Source organism: Pleurodeles waltl, chromosome 10 (genome assembly GCF_031143425.1).
Source record: "Pleurodeles waltl isolate 20211129_DDA chromosome 10, aPleWal1.hap1.20221129, whole genome shotgun sequence".
Taxonomy (NCBI): domain Eukaryota; kingdom Metazoa; phylum Chordata; class Amphibia; order Caudata; family Salamandridae; genus Pleurodeles; species Pleurodeles waltl.
In genome coordinates, this window is record NC_090449.1 from 1,083,855,527 (window position 1) to 1,083,873,106 (window position 17,580).

The window sequence follows — 17,580 nt, forward strand, 5'->3', positions numbered from 1 at the left end:
GAAGTCCAATCTCCTGTTTTACTGCATTACTCTTCATTCTGTAATTTATGTGACTCCATTTAAATTAATAAAAGGTCAACAACTTCAGTACCGTACCCTTCTTGGTTGATTAGCTCCATCAGCACAAAGTAGTTCATATTGAAATCAGAAAACCATACTTGAAAGAGTTGTTGAGAATCAAAATAAAAACAAAAGGATAGATACAATGACAGAAAGGGTGACAGGTCTGTTTCAGGTGGGTGATATGGTGCGAGTGAAGAAACCTGGTTTTATGAAGAAAGGAGATGCCAAGCTTGGTGGAGGAGGTCACCTGTTCTAAGGCAAAGCCAGGAAGCTGCCTTGTGCACCACAGAGGTACCACCGTCCAGCTTGGCAAGAAAAGATGAGCCAGAAGGAGGGGCCGGGGCTGCTGAAAGTCCCCAAAAGAAAGGAAAGAAGCTGAGACAGAGGGATCCAGATAGGAGTCTTTCCTAGTGCCTAGTGAGTACCTCAGGCGCCCCACAGCTGTGCACTAGACTGTTATCATCACTGAAGCTACAAGGGGTACCCGCAGCTGAGAGGGGGCTCTGCTGCACTGCTTATTTATCTATATTAATATATACAATACAAAACTAAATATTGTACGTCACAAAGCTGTACAAAGATGGGGGCAGGTAGACCCTCTCCACTGTAGAGATGGAGGGGCAGAGCTTCTACAGGGGGCATGGCTGCCTTTCTCTGAGAGGCCATTGGGAGCCATGGGCCTTTGTACCGGGCACAACTTCATCAGCCACTCCTACCCACACCCAAAGCACGAACAAAGTTCTGAAGCCCCTCTCCTAAAACAAACAAAGACTTCTGAAGCCCCTCCCCCAAAACACTAACAAAGGGTTCTGAAGCCCCGCTCCCAAAACAGTAACAAAGGCTTATGAAGCACCTCTCCCAAATCACTAACAAAGGTTTCTGAAGACCCTCTGTGAAAACACTAAAAAAGGTTTCTGTGGCTCCTGTCGCTTCCCTAGGGAGCGTGTGGAACAATTAAAGGATTTTCACTGTCTGGAGCCCGGGGGCTTTCAGCTTGCTCTATGCTCACTCTGTAATGTAGACCGTGTGAGGTGATAGGGCTAGTGCAGAAGTGACAATCAAACAGGAAACAGCTGAGGGGTGGGGTTCAGACAGAGGGGAAGGAGCCCCAGATAGTGTCCATTATCAGTTCTGCCAAGTTTCCCAGGTCCATGCATGATATGCTGCTCCAATCCATGTTTTTTCTTTGAATTTTGGGACTTGTAGTCTTGTTTCTTCTATTATAAAGCAGGACTACAAGTACCACAATTAAAAAAAAAAAGAGGGCAGCACATTGACTGAGGTCCTAAGAAGGGGTCAATGCTGAAGCCAGACGTGGCCAGTGAGGGAGGGCATCAGCTGAGGTCCTAAGGGAGGGGTCAGTGCAGCCACATGTGGCCAGTGAGGGAGGGCACTGACTGAACTCCTGGAGGTGGAAATCTAACAGCCATGTAACATGTGTCAGTGGTGGCCCCTCAGAGTACCCACGTCATTAGGTTCTACATGTGACTCATTGTGGTTGTGGCACACGTTACAACATATGGAGGGGTGCACTCCTCAGAAAGGCTTCTGAAGTGAGGGGGTCACATTTCACAGACATGGGGGGGTCCTGCGGTTAAGACACAGGCCCAGAGAAAGGAAAAGCTCTTACAGTGGTGGGTAGGACGTCGCGGTCCTCACATCACTCCATGCCTCAGCCGGTTCCGGTCGAGCAAAGCGCCTCAATCCTACCGGCGCTTTGGCAAAGGGAACCCCCAGGTACGCGTTGACCATCCGGTCTGTTCCCCTTACAGTCAGTTGCATCCCTTCCAGCCAACCATGTCTGCTGTGCACCCTGGGGCTGTGTGCAGGGCTACCTATAGAGGGGCAGGGAGAGAGGGACATATTCAATTAATAACACGAAAAGAGAAGAGGTGTTTAACTCACTGAGGAATGTACTGCAGGGGGATCCAAGGAAGCAGGGCTCAGAGAAGGGAGAGGGTCAGTGATATCTAAGGGAGCAGGGCTGAAAGAAGGGAGAGGGGGCAGTGACCTCTAAGGGAGCAGGGCAGAGAGAGGAGAGAGGGGGTGTTAGCGCGTCAGAGCCTTGATAAGTAAACTTACAAGGATACACGGCTGGGTCGACGAACCTTTGGACCACGTTTGGGGACTTCCCGGTAAGAGATGTCTTTTTGGCATCACAAATCAATAGATCAATAACCCAATCAATATTCTTAGTAACTGATCAATAAGCTAATCAATAAAATTTAATAAAAATCAATAGTTGAACACACCATGACCTTTCAGTCACGAATAACCACAACAAACTAGTTAAATGTTAGGATATTTATTTCCCTATTGGTTACAATCTAATATGATCTCGGTTAATCTCATTAGCAATAAACCTCATTTAGAACTCTTCTAATTAGCAATTTAGAACCCAATTAATCAAAGCATAGAGAATTTTCATTCAGTATTTAGATACGTCATTAATATGAAGCAACTTAGCAAAGTCTCAGTAATACATGATTCAACAAAGCATGAACTCAGTCATTTGTCAATTTGCACAAGATATTTGTGAACGCCTTAACTAACCTCAAATTGGCATTAGCATGTTGGGCTTCATGCAAAACATTTTAGAAACACAAATTTAGAAAACATCTAAACTATGGCCTCTATCAAAAATAGCAGTTGGTACCTTCAAAGAAAGGCAAACAGACAATTACAAATTTGCGTCAGATATTTACCAATCCAACAGATCAGCAAACAGCGTCAGTCTTTGTCCTTAGGACATCAATCATTTCACCATCAGCAGAGATAGGACGAGGCAAAGTCTCAATATGGCATAGCTATGGAATGAACTCTCTTCCCTCATATGGAGGAGAAGTTAGAATCAAGCAAAGAATGGGTAGAGGATGGTTTAGAGTATCAGGACAAAGCAAAAGAGTGGAAAGTCTCTGTGAGTGAGTGAGGCGAGTGAAGAAGGATAATAATAATAATTTGTTTCTTCTTGGGTCACGTCGTTAAATCAAAACTGTCTAATTAGCCCATAACTCCCTATTGGATAATAATTGGTGCATCATTATCTCTGTCCAATAATCCTTCATGTATTTTGCCAGAATTTTCCACAAACCACAGTTCTCATGTCGCGGATTGATCCATGTTATTGACGTCTTCATCGGTTGCAATGTCAGGTAGAAAAAGTTACAGTTTGCGCTCGAGTCAGTGTCTCCATTGTTTTCTCCTACTCTAGTAACCTTGCACCTGTTACGAATTACACTGTTGCATTCAGCAAGAACGTCTCCTTGAGCAAGTCGGTTCTCATGAGAAAGAGTTTACTACGGCTACACACATAACTTCTGGAAAAGTACAGCTTCATGTCCTTCAAGAAAACCTTGTGTAAGTGCCAGGTCACTACAAGCCAGGCCAGCCTCCAACAGCCCCCGCAAAAGCAGGCAGCACCCGCAGAAGTACCGGAGCAGGCACTTGGAAGATCTGAGGACAGCGGTCAACTCAGTCACAAAGGAGGGTCCCACGACGTCGGAGGCCAACTCAGTGGGTTGAGCACTGCAGGACAGAGTGCTGGGGACCCAGGGTAGGCTGTGCACGAAGGAAATCCTGGAAGAGTGCACAGGAGCCGGAGCAGCTGCAAATCAAGCAGTACACAGGTTTGCAGTCTAGCGTGGGCAGGCAAGGACTTACCTCCACCAAACTTGGACTGAAGAGTCACTGGACTGTTGGAGTCACTTGGACAGAGTTGCTGTGTTCCAGGGACCATGCTCGTCAGGATGAGAGGGGACCCAGAGGACTGGTGATGCAGTCTTTTGGTGCCTGCGTTAGCAGGGGGAAGATTCCGTCGACCCACAGGAGATTTCGTCTTGGCTTCTGGTGCAGGGTGAAGACAGGCGACCCCCAGAGCATGCACCACCTGGAAACAGTCGAGAAAGCCGGCAGGATGAGGTACTACAATGTTGCTGGTAGTCGTCTTGCTACTTTGTTGCGGTTTTGCAGGCGTCCTGGAGCAGTCAGCGGGAGATCCTTTGTAGAAGTCAAAGAGGGAGATGCAGAGGAACTCTGGTGAGCTCTTGCATTCGTTATATGAAGAATTCCCCAAAGCAGAGACCCTAATTAGCCAGAAAAGGAGGTTTGGCTACCAAGAAAGGAGGATTGGCTACCAAGAAAGATAAGAGCCTATCAGAGGGAGTCTCTGACGTCACCTGCTGGCACTGGCCACTCAGAACTGTCCAGTGTGCCCCCAACACCTCTGTTTCCAAGATGGCGGAGGTCTGGGACACACTGGAGGAGCTCTGGGCACCTCCCCTTTCCTTTGTCCAGTTTCGCACCAGAGCAGGGCTGGGGATCCCTGAACTGGTGTAGACTGGCTTATGCAGAGATGGGCACCATCTGTGCCCATCAAAGCATTTCCAGAGGCTGGGGGAGGCTACTCCTCACCAGACCATCACACCTATTTCCAAAGGGAGAGGGTGTAACACCCTCTCTCAGAGGAAATCCTTTGTTCTGCCTTCCTGAGCCAGGGCTGCCTGGACCCCAGGAGGGCAGAAACCTGTCTGAGGGGTTGGCAGCAGCAGCAGCTGCAGTGGAAACCCCGGAAAGGTAGTTTGGCAGTACCCGGGTTCTGTGCTAGAGACCTGGGGGACATCGAATTGTCCCCCCAATACCAGAATGGTATTGGGGTGGCAATTCTATGATCTTAGACATGTTACATGGCCAAGTTCGGAGTTACCATTGTGACGCTATACATAGGTAGTGACCTATGTATAGTGCACGCGTGTAATGGTGTCCCCGCACTCACAAAGTCCAGGGAAAATGCCCTGAACGATGTGGGGGCACCTTGGCTAGTGCCAGGGTGCCCACACAATAAGTAACTTGGCACCCAACCTTCACTAAGTGAAGGTTAGACAAATAGGTGACTTATAAGTTACTTAAGTGCAGTGGTAAATGGCTGTGAAATAACGTGGACGTTATTTCACTCAGGCTGCAATGGCAGGCCTGTGTAAGAATTGTCAGAGCTCCCTATGGGTGGCAAAAGAAATGCTGCAGCCCATAGGGAACTCCTGGAACCCCAATACCGTGGGTACCTCAGTACCATATACAAGGGAATTATATGGGTGTACCAGTATGCCAATGTGAATTGGTGAATTTAGTCACTAGCCTGTTGGAAAGCAGAGAGAGCGTAACCACTGAGGTTCTAGTTAGCAGAGCCTCAGTGAGACAGTGAGGCATCACACAGGGAACACATACAGGGCACATACTTATGAGCACTGGGGCCCTGCCTGGCAGGGTCCCAGTGACACATAGACTAAAACAACATATATACAGTGATATATGGGGGTAACATGCCAGGCAAGATGGTACTTTCCTACACAACCCCCCCCCAAACGAAGGACAATAAGACTAGCCATGACCTGATGAGTCTTCATTGTCTAAGTGGAAATATCTGGAGAGTCCATCTGCATTGGAGTGGGTACACCCAGGTCTATGTGCCACTGTATAGTCCATTCCCTGTAGAGATATGGACCACCTCAACAATTGAGGATTTTCACCTTTCATTTGTTTTAGCCAAAGTAGGGGTTTGTGGTCTGTCTGAAGAATAAAGTGAGTGCCAACAGGTATGGCCTCAACTTTTTTAGTGCCCAGACCACAGCAAAGGCCTCCCTCTCAATGGCACCCCAACACTTTTCTCTAGGGGTCAACCTTCTGCTGATAAAAGCAACTGGTTGACCCTGGCCCTCAGAATTCAGTTGTGATAAGACTGCCCCTACCCCTAATTCAGATGCATCAGTTTGAACAATGAATTTCTTGGAGTAACATGGGCTTTTTAGGACAGGTGCAGAACACATTGCCTGTTTGAGCTCCTCAAAAGCTTTCTGACAGCTAGCTGTCCACAATACCTTTTTAGGCATCTTTTTACTAGTGAGATCATTAAGAGGGGCTGCTATGGAGCCATAGTTTTTAATGAATCTCCTGTAATACCCAGTGAGGCCTAAGAAGGTTCTCACCTGGGTCTGTGTTGTAGGGGAAACCCAATCCATGATTGTCTGGATGTTCCCCTGAAGTGGTGCAATCTGTTCTCCACCTACCAGGTGTCCCAGATAAACCACCTTTCCCTGCCCTATCTGGCACTTTGAGGCCTTGATAGTGAGGCCTGCCTTTTGCAGGGACTCAAAATCTTTCCAAAGGTGGACCAGGTGCTCATTCCAGTGGAGCTAAAGACAGCTATATCATCTAGATATGCTGCACTAAAAGCCTCCAACCCATGCAGGACTGTGTTTACCAACCTCTGAAAAGTGGCAGGTTCATTTTTCAAACCAAAGGGCATCACTGTAAATTGGTAGTGCCCTCCTATAGTTGAAAATGCTGTTTTAGGTTTAGCATCCTCAGCCAATTTGATCTGCCAATACCCTGCAGTCAAATCAAAGGTGCTTAGATACTTGGCAGATGCCAGTGTATCAATGAGCTCATCTGCCCTGGGTATAGCGTGAGCATCAGTTTGTGTTACCTGATTGAGACCTCTGTAGTCTACACTAAACCTCACCTCCCTTTTTCCATATTTTGAGTGAGGCTTTGGTACAAACACCACAGGACTCGCCCATGGGCTTTCAGAAGGTTCAACCACTCCTAGATCAAGCATTTTCTGAACCTCTTGTTTTATGCAGTCCCTGACATGGTCAGGCTGCCTATAGATTTTACTTTTGACAGGCATACTGTCTCCAGTATCAATTGCGTGTTCACACCAAGATGTGGTGCCTGGCACAGTTAAAAGAGTTCAGAAAATTGTCCAAGGAGATTTATGCAGTTGTCTTTCTGTTCTGCAGTCAGACAATCTGCCAAAACTACTCCCTTCACCAAAACATCATTTTCAGTGGTGTAAAAGAGATCAGGGAGAGGGTCACTCTCTTCTTCCTGTCCCTCATCTGTTGCCATGAGCTGGGTGAGATCAGCCCTGTCATAGTAGGGTTTTAGGCGGTTGACATGAATCACCCTAAGGGGACTCCTGGCAGTGCCCAGGTCTACCAGATAGGTAACCTCACCCTTTTTCTCAACAATTAGATGGGGTCCACTCCATTTGTCCTGGAGTGCTCTTGGGGCCACAGGCTCCAATACCCACACCTTCTGTCCTGGGTGGTACTGGGTCAGGACAGCCTTCTGGTCATGCCATTGCTTTTGCAGCTCCTGGCTGGCATGGAGGTTTTTTCTGGCCTTTTTCATGCACTCAGCCATTCTGGATCTTAGGCAAAGTACATAGTCCACTATGTCCTGTTTGGGAGCTTTTAAAGGTTGTTCCCAACCCTCCTTCACAAGTGTTAGTGGACCTCTTACAGGATGCCCAAAGAGGAGTTCAAAGGGGCTGAAGGCCACTCCTTTCTGGGGTACCTCCCTGTAAGGAAAAAGGAGGCAAGGTAGCAGGACATCCCATCTCCTGAGTTCTGCAGGGAGTCCCATTATCATACCTTTGAGAGTTTAATTAAACCTCTCTACCAGTCCATTAGTCTGTGGATGAAAAGGAGTGGTGAATTTGTAGGTTACACCACATTCCTTCAACATTGCTTTCAAGTATGCAGACATAAAGTTGATACCCCTGTCTGATACAACCTCTTTTGGAAAACCCACCTTGGAAACGATTCCCAGGAGGGCCTTTGCCACTGCAGGAGCTGTAGTAGTCCTTAGAGGAATTGCGTCAGGATATCTGGTGGCATGTTACACAACCACCAAGATAAACCTATTGCCTGAAGCAGTAGGAGGGTCAAGGGTGCCAACTATGTCAACCCCTACCCTTTCAAAGGGAACCCCAACCACAGGTAGTGGAATAAGGGGAGCCTTTGGTGTGCCACCAGTCTTGCCACTGGCTTGGCAGGTCACACAAGACTTGCAAACATCGTTTATGTCCTCTGACATCCTAGGCCAGTGAAACAGGGGGACAAGCATTTCCCATGTTTTGATCTGGCCCAAATGCCCAGCCAAAGGAATGTCATGTGCAAGAGTTAGGAGGAACTCTCTGTACTGCAGGGGAATGACCAGTCTCCTGGCTGCTCCAGGTTTTGGGTCCCTTGCCTCGGTGTACAAGAGGTTGTCCTCCCAGTAAACTCTATGTGAGTCACTGACATCCCCATTTTGCTGTTTGACAGCTTGCTGTCTGAGACCCTCTAATGTGGGACAGGTTTGCTGTGCCACACTCAGCTCTTCCCTGGCAGGCCCCCCTCCACCCAAAAGCTCAGCAGTGTCTGCTGCCAGCTCATCTGGTGAAGGTTCTGCACAAGGAGGAAATTCTTCTTCCTTAGAAGGAGAATCATCTGTAGAGGGAGGGATAGTGGGTAGGGATTTACCCTTGCCACCCCTAGCTTTATGGGGCACTTGGTCCATTGTTCCAGGATCCAAGTTACCCTGTCCTTTTTGCTTTTTGGCCTGAGCCCCTGTCTAAGCAAAAATATGTCCAGGAATGCCCAGCATTGCTGCATGAGCCTCCAACTCCACTTCTGCCCAAGCTGATGTCTCTAAATAATTTCCTAGTAGACAGTCTACAGGTAAATCTGAAGCAACCACAACTTTCTTTGGACCAGTAAGTCCCCCTGCGTTGAGATTCACAACAGCCTTGGGGTGGCTAAGAGTGTTGTTATGAGCATCTGTCACTTGGTACTGCTGACCAAGTAGGTGTTGTTCAGGGTGCACCAGTTTCTCTATCACCATGGTAACACTGGCACCTGTGTCCCTGGAGGCCTGAACCTCAACACCATTGATTAGGGGAAGTTGCTTGTACTTATCCATATTAAGGGGACAAGCAACCAAGGTGGCCAAATCAATGGCACCTTCAGAGACTAACACAGCCTCTGTGGTCTCCCTAACAAGACCAACCCCTTACCAATAATGAGCCCAGCTACTCCCTTGGATTAGCTATTAGTAGGTTTTCTCCCACCACCACTGCTATTACTACGGTAACTAGAACTTGCAGTAGGGGTTGTGGTAGTGGGAGGTTTTGTGTTTTCATCAGTTGTCCAATGGCCTTTGACTTTACACAAATAACACCAAGGCTTTTTAGGTTGATTATTGGAAGAGGTCCCCACCCTTGTCAGAAGACTTACCATCCTTCTTCTTGCCATCCTTGTCACAACCTCTATGAACTTTTCTGTTCACTCTTGTTCTGACCCATTTGTCTGCCTTCTTTCCCAATTCTTGGGGAGAGGTCAGATCTGAGTCCACTAGATATTGGTGTAACAAGTCAGACACACAGTAATTCAGAATATGCTCTCTCAGAATAAGATTATACAAGCTTTCATAGTCAGAAACTCTACTGCCATGTAACCACCCCTCCAAGGCCTTCACTGAACAGTCAACAAAGTCTGTCCAGTCTTGTGAGGACTCTTTTCTGGTGTCTCTGAACTTAATCCTGTATTGTTCAGTGCTTAAGCCAAATCCATCCAAGAGTGCATCCTTCAAAACTGCAAAATTGTTAGAATCACTTTCTCTCACAGTAAGGAGCCTATCCCTACCCTTTCCAGTGAAAGATAGCCACAATATAGCAGCCCACTGCCTTTGAGGGACCCCCTGTACCATACAGGCCCTCTCAAGTGCAGCAAACCACTTGTTGATGTCACCCCCCTCCTTGTAAGGGGGGACTATCTTGTGCAGATTCCTGGAATCATGCTCTCTAACAGGATTACTATCAGGAATACTGCTGCTGCCACCATGGGGTCCAAACCCCAATCTCTGTCTCTCCTTCTCCAGGTCTAGGGATTCCCTATCTAAGGCCAGCTGTTGCTGTTTAAGCTTCAGTCTGGTCTCTTCAACCCTCAACTTTTTCATTTCCCTTTCTAACATGTTGTCTTCAGGGTGGGTGGGTTGGGAATGCTTGGACACAGAAGATAAATTGGAAACAACAGAGGGGGATCTGTCCCTAACTGACTGAACCCTAGCAACTTGGCCTCTAGGAATAAAGACTTCCCTACTGTGATGGGAACCTCCATCACTACCAACATTACTGTGTGTCTTGTTAGAGGGCAAATCCTGATCAGAACCCTCCCTACCTCCCTGAAGGAGATCCCCTGAGTCAGATTGGGAACCTTCTATTAACCTCTCATTTGATGTGCCTGCTTGGGACTCATCATTCACAATAAGCATGTTGAATAGACATTCTTTGGTAGGGTTCTTTCCTATCACTAAACCTCTCTCTAAGCAGAGACTCCTTAGGCTCTTGTAATTCAAATTGTCATAAGATGTATTGACCATTTTAAGAGCTGACTCTACTTCAGACATGATAATAAAAGGTTTAGAAATAGTGAGAAGGAATAAAAAGTTTCAGAACTTTTTAAAGAACAGAGAAAAAAAGTTTGTCAAACTTTTTGGAAACGTTTGGGAGTTTTAGAATACTTTTCAGCACTTTGTAAAATGTTTATGAGGAGAAAAGCAAATCTTTTTGGTTAGGTGTACATACACTGAACTGTTTTGTGTATTATTCTATCATGAAAAGTACACAATGACAAAGTGGTAAGTAGTTACAAGTACTTATCCCACCGCTGCACAACCAATGTAGGAGGCTGGCATGGCTTGTAGTGGGTACCAGAGGTACTTACACCTGTTGCCAGGTCCAGTTACCCCTTATTAGTGTAGAAAAGGTGTTTCTAGCAGCTTAGGCTGATAGAAGGTAGCTATGGCGAAGCAGCTTAGGCTGAACTAGGAGACATGTAAAGCTCCTACTATACCACTGGTGTCCTATGCACAATATCATAAGAAAGCACAATACACAGAAGTTCTAAAAATAAAGGTACTTTATTTTTATGACAATATGCCAAAAGTATCTCAGTGAGTATCCTCAGTAAGAAGGTAAGTACTATACACAAGATATATGTACACAAACCAAACTTTGCTAAGTAATAGCAAGAAAAGTAATGCAAACAGTGTAGAATTACAATAGATTGCAATATGGGCACATAGGTATAGGGGCAACACAAACCATATACTTCAAAAGTGGAATGCAACCCACGAATGGACCCCCAAACCTATGTGAGGTTGTAGAGGGTCACTGGGATTGTAAGAAAACAGTGAGGGTTACAAAAATAGCTCACCCCAAGACCCTGAAAGGGAGGTGTAAAGTGCACCTACTACCCCCAGAGAGCACAGAAGTCGTGATAGAGGGATTCTGCAGGGAGAACAAACACCAGCAATGCAACAACAGTGGATTTCCGGACCTGAGAACCTGTAAGACAAGGGGACCAAGTCCAATAGTCGCGACAGTGTCGAGAGTGGGCAGGGGCCCAGGAAATGCCAGCTGAGGGTGCAAGGAAGCTGCCACCTGTTGGAAGAATCTTGGAGTTCTGCAAGAAAGTAGAGAGCTAGGGACTTCTCCTTTGGAAGACAGATGTCCCACGTCGTGTTGAAGCTTGGAGAGGTGTTCCCACGCAGAAAGACTGCAAACAAGCCTTGCTAGCTGCAAGGGTCATGGTAGAGGTTTTTGGGTGCTGCTGTGGCCCACGAGGGACCAGGATGTCTCCACTTGGAGGAGGAGACAGAGGGGGCACCCAGCAACTCAGGGAGCCCTCACAGAAGCAGGCAGCACCTGCAGAAGTACCTGAACAGGCACTTGGAAGGAAAGTGAACCGGAGTCCACCTGAAGTCACAAAAGGGAGTCCCACGACCCTGGAGTAGAACTCAGAAGGTTGTGCACTGCAGGAAGGAGTGTGGGGGACCGAGGCTTGGCTGTGCATGAAGGAAATCCTGGAAGAGTGCACAGGAGCCAGAGCAGCTGCAAATCACTCGGTATCCAGCAATGCAGTCTAGCATGGGGAGGCAAGGACTTACCTCCACCAAACTTGGACTGAAGAGTCACTGGACTGTGGGAGTCACTTGGACAGAGTTGCTGGGTTCCAGGGACCACACTCATTGGGATGAGAGGGGACCCAGAGGTCCAGTGTTGCAGTCTTTTGGTGCCTGCGTTAGCAGGGGGAAGATTCCGTCGACCCACGGGAGATTTGTTCAGAGCTCCTGGTGCAGGGAGGAGGCAGGCTACCCCCCGAGCATGCACCACCTGGAAACAGTCTAGAAAGCCAGCAGGAAGAGGCGATACAAGGTTGCTAGTAGTCGTCTTGCTACTTTGTTGCGGTTTTGCAGGTGTCCTGAGCAGTCAGCGGTCGATCCTTTGGCAGAAGGTGAAGAGGGAGAGGCTCTGGTGAGCTCTTGCATTCGTTATCTAAAGAATTCCCCAAAGCAGAGACCCTAAATAGCCAGAAAAGGAGGTTTGGCTACCAAGAGAGGTAAGAGCCTATCAGAAGGAGCCTCTGACGTCACCTGCTGGCACTGGCCACTCAGAGAAGTCCAGTGTGCCACAAACACCTCTGTTTCCAAGATGGCAGAGGTCTGGGACACACTGGAGGAGCTCTGGGCACCTCCCCTGGAAGGTGCAGGTCAGGGGAGTGATCACTCCCCTTTCCTTTGTCCAGTTTTGCGCCAGAGCAGTCCTGGGGGATCCCTGAACCGGTGTAGACTGGCTTATGCAGAGATGGGCACCATCTGTGCCCTTCAAATCGTTTCCGGAGGCTGGGGGAGGCTACTCCTCCCCAGCCTTGACACCTATTTCCAAAGGGAGAGGGTGTTACACCCTCTCTCAGAGGAAATCCTTTGTTCTGCCTTCCTGGGCCAGGGCTGCCTGGACCCCAGGAGGGCAGAAACCTGTCTGAGGGGTTGGGAGCAGCAGCAGCTGCAGTGGAGACCCCGGAAAGGCAGTTTGGCAGTACCCGGGTACTATGCTAGAGACCCGGGGGATCATGGAATTGTCCCCTCAGTTCCAGAATGGCATTGGGGTGACAATTCCATGATCTTAGACATGTTACATGGCTATGTTCGGAGTTACCATTGTGACGCTGTACATAGGTAGTGACCTATGTATAGTGTACTCGTGTAATGGTGTCCCCGCACTCACAAAGTCCAGGGAATTTGCTCTGAACGATGTAGGGGCACCTTGGCTAGTGCCAGGGTGCCACACACTAAGTAACCTTGCACCCAACCTTCACCGGTGAAGGTTAGACATATAGGTGACTTATAAGTTACTTAAGTGCAGTGGTAAATGGCTGTGAAATAACGTGGACGTTATTTCACGCAGTCTGCAATGGCAGGCCTGTGTAAGAATTGTCAGAGCTCCGTATGGGTGGCAAAAGAAATGCTACAGCCCATAGGGATCTCCTGGAACCCCAATACCCTGGGTACCTCAGTACCATATACTAGGGAATTATATGGGTGTACCAGTATGCTAATGTGAATTGGTAAATTTAGTCACTAGCCTTTTAGTGACAAATTTGGAAAGCAGAGAGAGCATAACCTCTGAGGTTCTGGTTAGCAGAGCCTCAGTGAGATAGTTAGGCATCACACAGGGAACACATACAGGGCACATACTTATGAGCAATGGGGCCCTGCCTAGCAGGGTCCCAGTGACACATAGACTAAAACAACATATATACAGTGAAATATGGGGGTAACATGCCAGGCAAGATGGTACTTTCCTACAATGAGTCCTCCCTGAGCACGGCCTGCCAGCCCCTGGCACATACACATAACACGTGTCACACACATAACATGTGTAGCATATGAATCCTCCCTGAGCCTGGCCTGCCAACCCCATGCGCATACACATAACATGTGTCACACACAACATGTGTAGCACATGAGCCCTCCCTGAGCCCGGTCTGCCAGTCCCTGGCGCACACACATAACACATGTCACATACATAACACGTGTAGCACATGAGCCCTCACTGAGCCCAGCCTGCCAGCCCCTGGCACACACACATCACACATATCACTCACATAACACGTGTAGGACATGAGCCCTCCCTGAGCCCGGTCTGCCAGCCCCTGGCGCACACACATAACACGTGTCACACACATAATACATGTCACACACATAACACCTGTAGCACATGAGTCCTCCCTGAGCCCGGTCTGCCAGCCCCTGGCGCACACACAACACATGTCACTCACAACACGTGTAGCACATGAGTCCTCCCTGAGCCCGGTCTGCCAGCCCCTGGCGCACACACATAACACATGTCACACACAACATGTGTAGCACATGAGCCTGGCCTGCCAGCCCCTGGCGCACACACATAACACGTGTCACACACATAATACATGTCACACACATTACACCTGTAGCACATGAGTCCTCCCTGAGCCCGGTCTGCCAGCCCCTGGCGCACACACAACACATGTCACTCACAACACGTGTAGCACATGAGCCCTCCCTGAGCCCGGTCTGCCAGCCCCTGGCGCACACACATAACACATGTCACACACAACATGTGTAGCACATGAGCCTGGCCTGCCAGCCCCTGGCGCACACACATAACACGTGTCACACACATAATACATGTCACACACATTACACCTGTAGCACATGAGTCCTCCCTGAGCCCGGTCTGCCAGCCCCTGGCGCACACACAACACATGTCACTCACAACACGTGTAGCACATGAGCCCTCCCTGAGCCCGGTCTGCCAGCCCCTGGCGCACACACATAACACATGTCACACACAACATGTGTAGCACATGAGCCTGGCCTGCCAGCCCCTGGCGCACACACATAACACGTGTCACACACATAATACATGTCACACACATTACACCTGTAGCACATGAGTCCTCCCTGAGCCCGGTCTGCCAGCCCCTGGCGCACACACAACACATGTCACTCACAACACGTGTAGCACATGAGCCCTCCCCTGGCGCACTCACACATTTTCCAATGGAATGCATGAGTGTTTGCAACCCCGAGGCCGCTTTAATGCTAAACCTATGCGTTGCATAAACGATAAGAAGTGAAGATGAGATTTCTGTGCAGATATATCATTGCTTCTCAGACAGATTAAGGGGCTTGGTTTCTCTTGGTTCTTTTAAAATCTCTATTTCTGTCAGACTTCAGAATTACAAAGACGTGCGCTGCACTGTACCCCTCGTCGCTGATATGTTTAGAAAGCATGTCAGTGTGCGTGCAGGTTTCCAGAGCTGTGGTGCGTGCAGTGTCCACACCCGCTGGGTGCACCAAGGAGCCCCCCTGGGGATGAGCAGCGTTTACCAGAAGGTGTTGCCTGACAGGCGACCTCTGCCTCTGAGCAACAGACAGGGACCTGTTGTGATCCAAATGTAACGAAAAGTGTGGGACCTCCAGCTCCACTGCCCTATACCCAGCTGTCCAGGGCAGGTCCGCGGGTGGGGTCCCCCAACCCAGCTCTCCTCTGCCTCCATCAAATTCAGTCCCACCAGCTATCGTGTACAGCGCCTAGAAAATGAAGAAACGGGGGTAGCGAGCACCACAGAAAAGAAATCATTTATTCCAAGAGTGATTTATAAGTTAGGGGTTCGGAGGCTGACTCGGGTACTGTTTGGCCGGCCGCAGTGCAAACAGCAAAGGATGTTAGCGGGTCGGTGTGCAAACAGCAAAGGATGTAAGCGGGTCGGTGTGCAAACAGCAAAGGATGTTAGCGGGTCGGTGTGCAAACAGCAAAGGATGTTAGCGGGTCGGTGTGTAAACAGCAAAGGCTGTTAGCGGGTCGAAGGATGTTAGCGGGTCGGTGTGTAAACAGCAAAGGATGTTAGCGGGTCGGTGTGTAAACAGCAAAGGATGTTAGCGGGTCGGTATGTAAACAGCAAAGGATGTTAGCGGGTCGGTGTGCAAACAGCAAAGGATCTTAGCGGGTCGGTGTGCAAAGAGCAAAGGATGTTAGCGGGTCGGTGTGCAAACAGCAAAGGATGTTAGCGGGTCGGTGTGTAAACAGCAAAGGATGTTAGCGGGTCGGTGTGCAAACAGCAAAGGATGTTAGTGGGTCGGTGTGTAAACAGCAAAGGATGTTAGCGGGTCGGTGTGCAAACAGCAAAGGATGTTAGCGGGTCGGTGTGCAAACAGCAAAGGATGTTAGTGGGTCGGTGTGTAAACAGCAAAGGCTGTTAGCGGGTCGAAGGATGTTAGCGGGTCGGTGTGCAAACAGCAAAGGATGTTAGCGGGTCGGTGTGCAAACAGCAAAGGATGTTAGCGGGTCGGTGTGCAAACAGCAAAGGATGTTAGCGGGTCGGTGTGCAAACAACAAAGGATTTTAGCGGGTCGGTGTGCAAACAGCAAAGGAAAGTCCCTCTTTTCCGAGCCACTGACTAGCCAGCTGGGGCCATGAACTACTTGCCCCACAACGGTGCACACAGCACAGAAAATGTGCTACTTTCCAGGCCGTGGACATAACGGCAGAGATGACGTACGACTTGCCAAGGGGGGGGGGGGAGGCACCCAAATAGCAAAGATGCTCCGCTATTTACCCGAGTGACAAACATTGCAGAAATTAGCCACCATTTTCTGAAGAAACCTCACCATCGATGCTGCATGTTAAGTAGGAGTGACCTTCTGCGATACGAGGACTGAGGTGCACCTGGGGACTACGGGTGTCGCAGGAGGTGGGGGGGGGGGGGGGGGGTGCTGTGGAGATGTTAGGGGGCTGCCACGCAGATGCTTCTGAACACGCCGGAACAAGAAGGATGCGGAATAACCAAAGCCTTTACAGAGAAGGCTTGTACATCGGAAACGCAGAAACGAGAATGCTTTTATAACGCCAGGTTTTTTCTGAAATGCAATACGGGGTAGCTGCAAGTAATTAAAAGTGCCACTCCATTAAATGTCACAAAAAGCATACATTCACTACGAATTGCATTACAACGCAGAATAAGAATTATAATACTAAAGTGTTGAAAATAAGCAGTGTAAAAAAATAAAATAAATATTTTTGACAAAACAACTTGCATAAATAAAGCAGGTAATTATTGCAAAAACAGTAGCAGAGTTTTGTAGAAACGTAATTTGCACGAGTCGCGAGTTTCTGCGCAGAGAATGCTGCACTCCGTCGTTGTTCCTTCAGCCCTGCCTTAGGGTGAACGATTCCTGATCCGAACTTCCCAAAGCAAAATGGCCAAGAGTCTCATTTAAGGAAAAAAACGCAAAATAATAGCGTTTATATTTGAATTAACGTTCTCTCACCGAAGGAATGATATGAAAAAAATGCTGCCTGTCACATAATATTTTTTAAATGACATACCTCAGAGAAACGCATAAAGGCAGCCGAGCAGCATTTTGTGCTCAGCGTTAACTGACCCTGTTCTGTTTCCTGTCACCTGCCAGTCCAAGGGAGTATACCCCCACTGCCAGCCTAGATTTATTCAACTTCCAACAAGAAAACGTTTATTTGTAGCTTTCTTTAATACATGACTTGCCAGTTTTCCTGCTTCTTGTTTATTTCACAACTATTGGAAAACTGCAAAAGTGGGCAGAGTATAAACTTTTCAGTGTAGGGTATCAGCAGATGGGGGATAGTATTACAAGAGCTAATTTGGTACGAAAAGTTTGACGAGCGGGGGGGAATGGGGGGATTTTGGACCTGGCCCTTTTTGTGGGTTCATCCCCAGACTTTTTGCCTCCTTCCTCGTATTTTTTCTGACCTCTCGCTGTTGGCTCTAGGACTCTAAGCACTTTACCACTGCTGACCAGTGCTAAAGTGCACGTGCTCTCTCTTGTAAACTTGGT